This window comes from Terrapene carolina, unplaced genomic scaffold (assembly GCF_002925995.2).
Source record: "Terrapene carolina triunguis isolate 2854851 unplaced genomic scaffold, T_m_triunguis-2.0 Scaffold113, whole genome shotgun sequence".
Classification (NCBI taxonomy): Eukaryota; Metazoa; Chordata; order Testudines; family Emydidae; genus Terrapene; species Terrapene triunguis.
The window spans coordinates 5,408,542-5,416,759 of record NW_020664464.1 but is presented as its reverse complement, the minus strand read 5'-3'; positions in this window follow the sequence as shown (position 1 = coordinate 5,416,759).

Below are 8,218 nucleotides of genomic sequence, written 5' to 3'. Positions count from 1 at the left end.
AAAAAGAGGACGTATGGTAACCCTCACAATAGCTTCCCTTTATAGCAAGCCCTAGGGACACGTTTGTGGTTACTTGTATCTTTATTAACTAATGCTTTACCCTGATAACAATCACACAGTATATTTAATGGGTATATGTTACAGACTTCTAAAACACACCCATCCCATGTGTTTGCGGCGGCCTTGAGCTTAGTTAGGGCCTGTTGGTGATACTGTGATAATGAAGTGTCATATTATCATGATCTATACCAGTTCTTACAAAAGCATGAAGCACAGAAGATGTATACATTAAAAGTTGTAGGCTGTTAAGAACTTATGGCAGGAGTGCAGGAGGTATGTGATTGGTTTCATTTTCCTGAAGCTTTCAAACATTTGAGAAATACTACTTTAAATAATTCAAAACTGTATTGAACAAAGCACTGGAAACGGTGCTATAGGGAACAAGCCTGCATTGCTAGAGGAACAGACTGGACTAGACAACATAAAAGGTCATTTTTATTTCTACTTTCTCTCATTGCACAGGTCAGGAGCTAAGTGACTCATGGTAACAGTTCCAGTGGAAATCCCCGAGTCATTGACCAAACATTTTTGAAGGATCTCCCTGGGTATCTGAAGTGTTATATTGTCAGTGATTGCAGTCCTCTTCAAAAGCAATGTCAAAACAAGAAAAACACCACTGATAAAAGTTAATAGCAACACCAGAATGAACCAATCCACCACAGAGTACTATTTCTATTAGAATTTAGCAAGGACACCTATAAGTAAAGAGAAGCATTTTATGAACTTGTAACACAGTAAGGCTAAATTTTCAAAGGCTTTGCACCATTAAAGTGGGCTTTTACATCCACATTTACAGGTGCAAGTAGAACTTGGGTTGCTGAGTATTTTCAGAGATGCAATGGAGGCACAAGTGAATTGCACCTGCCAGGAGCGATATGGGTGAGTGGGGCTAGGAAAAATGTCCACACCATGGAATTTTCAACCAATCACACTGGGAGAAGCAGACTTAGCCTAATCTGTATACAGTGAGAAGCCCACACTTGCCTTATTAACCCCACCATGTTTTATGGGGCAGATGTAGGAAAACCAGAACCAGCTGTCAACTGGTGACAGAGACAGCATGAAACCTGGAAACATTTTGGGTGACATTGGACACTGAGGTCCCTGAAGGACGAGAGATCAGGGAAGGTGAAGGAGGGGGCCCAAATGACCCAGGCAAAACAAAGAATCAAACTGTACTCTGCTAACAGGACTCACTCGGGGGGAGATGGGGAAGGCTTCTTGGATTTATCTGAGGAAGAAATCATCTGAAGGTACAAGTTTAACTCTGTACTTGTCCTGCATTTCTCTGAGGTGTTGGCCAGGTTTTGAGTCAAACACAGAAGACCCATACCTTACCTGTAGTAGTCAAAATCACCTCAGCTCTGGGATTCCTTCACAACAGGAGTATTTCAGAGATTGAGTGGTAGCCATCACAGGAATAAACCAGTCTGCCATCTACACCTATGTTAATCAGTTTCTTTATGCCATTCTCAAGAGGTTTAATTTATATTGATTTCCTCCCACCAGCTGATGGCAAGTCCTAAAAAATGTGGCCATCTGTGATGAATGCTGTACTTGTGTTCCCCCTAAGGAAGGGCCGGCTCCAGGCACCAGCTTAACAAGCAGGTGCTTGGGGAAGCCAAGGGAGAGGGGCGGCACCTGCGGCAATTCAGGGGCGGCAGGTCCCTCACTCCCTCTAGGAGCGAAGGACCTGCCGCTGAACTGCCGGCGCCGGTGGGGGGTTTTTTTTTTTTTTTTTTTTTTTGCTTGGGGCGGCAGAAATGCTGGAGCCGGCCCTGCCCTAAGGGTACTTTCAGCCACTGAAACCCCCTTCAGGGACAGAAAAAAGCTCTACTCTATTCATGTGCAGATTACCTACCATGCTAATTACATCATCACAGAAAAACTGACCTGGTACTCAGAAGAATGTCACAACTCCTCCATTGGCAGGTTCTCTGGACTAGCTGGGGAGTTTGGGACTGGCTGGAGTGCTAGAGCCTGGGTAAATACAGATAAGTTAGTTACAGTAGCCTTAGGAGTCTTGGTCATGTGTTTACCATGTGCAAGACTGGTTGATATGCACATTTCCCTTTTGCTGGGGTCAGAGCCTACCGCTTGAAAATATGGATCATAACTCACACTGCAAATCCCCCAGAAATAAACTATAATGCAGCTCTCCCTGACATCATTCTGTGATGCTTTGGGGGTTTCACCCAGACCAATAAGGGGTTGTATCACTCCCTGCTCTGTAACCCTGGATGCCTCTGTGCTATGCAGATTTGGCTCAGAGCCCTGGCATCAGCAGCCTGCTTACAGCCTCACCATAGCTTCCACCAGCCTGGTTACTCCTTGGAGGCTGACACCAATAGCCCTTCCAGTCCCAAGTGTCCCCAGAACTGTCTTCTCTGTCCTGCTCAGCCCTTCTCACTGTAGCAGTCACAAAATCTTATCAAGTGTGTTGCTCCTTTAAAGAGACAGTCCATGGCACCAGCCTGTTAGTTTGGCTGAAGATTTTACTCCTCAGTTTGAAACACTGCACTAAGACGGTTGTTTAATAAAATAAGATTACGCTTATTAACAAAGAACAGATTTTTAAATGATATCAAGTAGAATGAATTGGTTATAAACAAACAAACAAACATACATTTCTAAGACCAAAACCTAACTTAACAAACAAGAGCCTTTTGTTCAAAGTAGTTTTCTCATCCCCATTCTTCCAGCATGGTTGGCCAGTTTTTACACAGGAGCCAATGTATAGCTCAAAATGTTTGGTTTCTTTGTCTTTTCAGATGAAGGATGCCAAAATGACTTTTTTCTCTGTTTATATTCCGAAAGTTTCTCTTTGTTTTCAAAGCCAGGAAACCCTCCCAGGGGCTCAGGAAGCTGCGCCATGTTAATTTTTGCAGTCTCCTCCCCTTGTCATGATAGGTAAGTGGCTATCTCCCCCACTCGCTAATTTGATCACTTTGTTCACCTTTTATGTAAATGTGCTTCCATGATCTCTCCTTGCTCAATTATTTACATTGGAAACCAACATTCAAACAGACAAAACCACATTCCTTTGTCTAGGGCCAAGCACATTTGAAGAACATATTTCCAGTACACATTTATAATTCTTTATACGTTAACCATGTCTACTTCACACAAGGCTATTAATGATCAGTGAGATACTAGTTTTCCAGTAATATACTACAAGACACCTATTAAATTAATATCATGACAACACTGTGTGAGGTGCAATGAGCTGGTCAGACCAGCTGAGACTCTCTGCTATATACCAGGGAGCCTTCTGGCATTGGCGTGTTCTTAGGGTCACACATTCCTTGTAAATTGTCCTTTTTTGGATCAGCTCTGATGTGTTTGTCCCTCCCTGTGAATAGACACAGGAGAGTCACAGTGCTGCAGTGTCAGGGTATGTGCTGGGGTGGGGTTATTGTGACATGCTGCAGTGTGACATGGAAGCCTATAGTGATCTTCCTGGGAGGGTATATTGTTGCCATAGCAACATGCTTGTTGCCTGCCCAGTATTCCTCTGATATCTGGACAACAGTGGCTGAAGGAATGGTGACCTCCTGAACAATATGCAGGTACATGCAATTGATATTGTGACTCCACCTCCAACATGAATGAGCCACACTTCACTTCCCCTCCTGTGTGTCTTACTTCACCATGCTTCTCCCACCTATGACTTGGAGCACTGTGCTGTCCCCTGTATGGACAATGGTGTTTATCTTTACCTAGTGATATTTTTGTTCCTCCATGGCTATTTTGTTTGTCTAGATGCTATCCTCTAAATCCTGGGAGGGAACCACATTGGAGACTGGTGCATGAGCACAGTGAACACAAACTGGACACTTCAACATTATATCTATCTGCAGATGATACTTATGTGATCACCTCCACCCTCTGCAGTCCTTTTTGTGTTTCCTTTAGTCTTGCATCTGTATCTCTCCTGGGGGAGTGGGTCATTTCCCCTCTTCTTGCCATGCACAGGAAAATAAATTCTTGAATTACTACATCTGTCCATGGGTCCTTACGTCATCTGCAGCCCAGTAGATTGGTCTTCTGCAACCTGCTCTTGCAGCTTAGGGACTGATCTGTTCCCTCCCCTTTCTGTGCTATATTTTCTGGAAATCAGATGGGTGAATGGATGTATGATAGATACAGACAACTGTGCAATTCTCTCCCCACTTGCTTTTGCTCCCACCCATTGTGCTCATAATTGTTGACTTCCAAACTTTTGTTCCTTTTTGCTTATTTAAATTGACAGGACATCAGTGTAGCTCTAGATTATGGCCTCTGCATAAATGACTGTAACAGGAAGCTGGCACGTTTGAAAATTTAGCCCACAAGAAGCAAGCTGGTGGAAAGATTTTTGCAGTGACAACCACATCCGAAGGAACAGCATAATGAGACAATATCTAAAACCAAGATAACTTGTGAACAGGACATACTAAAGGTAATGGGAAATCTCAACAATCAATCACAAATTAGGGTCAAATTCAACCCTGCTATAACTGCACTGAAGCCAATAGAGTTTCACTGTAGAAATAACAGCAGTTTTGAGGATACAAGTACAGGGCTGCACATGGCCAGACTGACGCCTTTCAAACAGAAACCCACAGGAGGCAATGAGACAGTCAGGAAAACTCTGGTGCCTTTAGTGTTTAAGAAAGGAAATAGGAAAGGGGAAATTCTCAACTGTCACAGGAACTCAGTCACAGTAGAATAGGTGACAAAGAAAAATTAGAGTGCCTAACAACTGATGAGACACCTTCCCAGAGAAAGTAGAGGGAATGTCTGCTAGAGCAGGGGTTCTCAAACTGGGAGTCGGGACCCCTCAGGGGTCACGGTCGCAAGCTGTCAGCCTCCACCCCAAACCCCGTTTTGCCTCCAGCATTTTTAATGGTATTAAATGTATTTAAAAGAGTTTTTCATTTATAAGGGGGGGTTGCACTCAGATGGTTGGTATGTGAAAGGGGTCACCAGTACAAAAGTTTGAGAACCACTGTGCTAGAGGATATATGCAGGATACAGTGATCAGAAACAAAAGAAAGGAGGACTTTATAGGAGAGATGCTGTCATTTGTAAAAACAGTCACCATGGATTCACAAAAAGATCATGCCTTAAAATATGATATAATCTTGTGAAGAAAAAACAAAATGAGCATAGCAGGGAAGCTATGGATATGATTACCCTAGACTAGGAAAAAGCTTTTGATACTGGAACACACAAAGACTTATCCACAAAGCCAACAAATACAGTAAAGGAGACAGACTACTTAGATGAAATAAAGAATAAGTGTGGAGTCCAAAGACAAAAGGATGCAGTGCGGGATTGCAAAACCTAGAGAAGAATTATGTGAGACTGGAAAGGATGAGGAAATGTGGGAGGGCCAATGGGGACAATCTTGAGTTAAGTTTGATGATGAATAACATATCCCAAACAAGGATATGTTGATTACCAACTCAAAAGGACCATTTGCCGTATCTCTGATGATAAGCAGATACTTAGACATTTGGTTTGAAAAGAAAATTATGCTTTGAAGATCATGGATTTTTAAGACCAGAAGGGACCATTATAATAATATAATTAAGCTATTTGTCGTTTATCTTACATACTTATAAGGCTCTTTCTAAGCACCTCACAATCTTCAATATCCTTACAACACACCTGTTGGGTAAAGAAGGGCTATGGGCCATATTTTACAGATGAGGAAATAGGGCATAGAGAAGCTAAGGCCTAGATCCTCAAAGCTATTTATGACTAACCAATACTGATTACAATGAAATCAACTGATTTTGAAATCAGTGGGAGCTAGACACCTAAAACCCCTGAGGAACTGGTCCTAAGTGACTTGCCCAAGGTCACAAAGGAAGTCTATGGGAGCACAGGGAATTGAATGCAGATCTTCCAAGTTCCAGACTAGCACCCTAACCAATAGGCTATTCTTCCTCTCTGTGTCCTCTTCCCCTTTTGATACGGGGTGCTGTGGAACCTGGTGGAGACAGGTCAAACATTTAAACTAACTAAATATTTGGACTACTTATAGCTTTGATTCAGCATAATACTTAAGCATGTGCCCTGACTACTCACGTATTTAAATTTAAGTACATACTTAAGTACCTCGTGGGGCCGATGTGTGCAAGATTGGAGCCTAGAGCATGTGCATTTCTCAGGACTAGATGCAGTAACATGAACTTATGAAGAACATCAGCATACTCTTCTGGAGCTAATTTTGATGGTGTGATGTCAACTATGATCTGAGATAATTAGTTGTAGTACTTTGTAATCCGTATTTTGAAATGCTGCCATTTATAACAAACAGCATTGTTATTACTGCAATAATATTGTGTTATCTCTTGTTAAAAGCACAGGAGATAAACCCACTCAGAGAAAATAAAAAGACTAACAATAATTTTAAATTGCACAACTATAGTGTTGCAATTTAAAATGTTGCTAGTGGAGGTGAACCCGAGGCTAATTTCCACTAGTTACATCAGCGTAAAAACTAGAGTACCTTGTCTCTACTAGGATTTTACATTGAGATAGCTTTCTTGATGTAAAGACGCACTTATTTTTGTAGTGAAGAATTTGCTGGCTTAAGAGTCCTCTCTCACATGCCATGTATACTCTTCAGTAACCCACAGGTGCCCTCACACACTCCAGCTCTGAAGCTCCTTGGCTGGCAATTGTCTCAACTGTGCTTTGTTGAATGGGAATGTAATCTCTGCTCCCTCACCATGCTCCCCATACAGTATCCCCCATGCTCACAGCCGTGGTCCCTGCTATGTATGCTACCCTGAGCCATTTCCCCTCACCTCCAGTTGATATTCCCCTCTCTGTTACTCAGCTAGTGATTGGCTAAATATTTAGCTCTGAGGAACCACAAGAAGTTAGTCTGAGTGAAAATAGCAGCAGCCAGCTGAGACTGTAGCAGAAGCGGAGCTAGTAATGTGCTCCTCACATTCCCTCAGCTTCTCAGAGCAGGGTTACAAAACATACTGGTAGGAATGCCTGAGTTCACGAGAGTATTGTCTACACATCAGTTTCTTCCATTGCTACCACTGGTGGAGGAGCATTACACAAGGCCCAAGAGTCTGAAACTTGAGTCAGTGTTTAGTAGGCAGGAAGCTATGGTGAGGTTGTAAGAAACAATCAGCCGGCTAAAGATACAAGCTGGTTATCGTCCTTTTCCATATCTATAGGTTGGTACCTCTTTAGATGAACTCTTACTGAGTTAGGGCTAGATATGTTTACATGTTAGGTATTTTCAGCCAAGCTCATACAGTGTAGTGATGGGTGTGATATAAGAACTTAGAAGTTGTTTTAATATTATTTCCTAATCAATCTTGTTTTAATAAGATGCATGTGGCCTAACATTATCTTGTTTGAGAAATTCACACAGCCTGTCGCACAAGTGATAACAAATCTTCAATCACTAAGTGACACTAAAGTAACAAAGGTGCAGACCCCCAGCCCTGAAATTTGTTTCATGCGGGTGGAGATTTACACTCAGAACCACATTGAGTTAAGTGAGGCTCCAGCCAGACACAAGTCACAGGATCTAAGCCTTACCTCTTAAGGTGTAGGAGGTAGAAAAGGACTATGTCTTACTGTACTACTATCCTAGCATAATGGGTCCCTGATTTCAGTTGGGGCCACAAGGTGCTATTGTACTACAAATAATAATTAATGTGATCTAGAACCTAACCCTTAGTGGTACCCAGCAATGGGTACCCTTAGTGGCCGGGCCCAAGAGCTGACCACAGGGAAACGTGAACTGATCATGAGACGTAAGTAGCACAGACACCTAAGCAGGGGTGAAAGTAACGTAAGGGACTTACCGGTACACAGGGCCGGGGTCCTCAGTGGGGAACGGGGCCTCAACCCAAAGAGGCCGGGCCATTAAATCCCCAGGACCTTTAAAGCCCGATTTAAAGGGCCTGGGGCTCCGGCTGCAGCAGCTGGGAGCACAAGTCCTTTAAATTGTCGCTAGAGCCCTGGGGTTCCCGGCCACTACCCGGGGGCTCCAGCAGCGGGGTTCTGACAGCAATTTAAAGGGCCCAGGGCTCTGGCTGCAGTAGCAGCAGCTAGGAGCCCCGGGCCCTTTAAATCACTGCCAGAGTCCCGGGACTCCCGGCCGCTACCCCAGGGCTCCAGCAGCGGGGCTCTG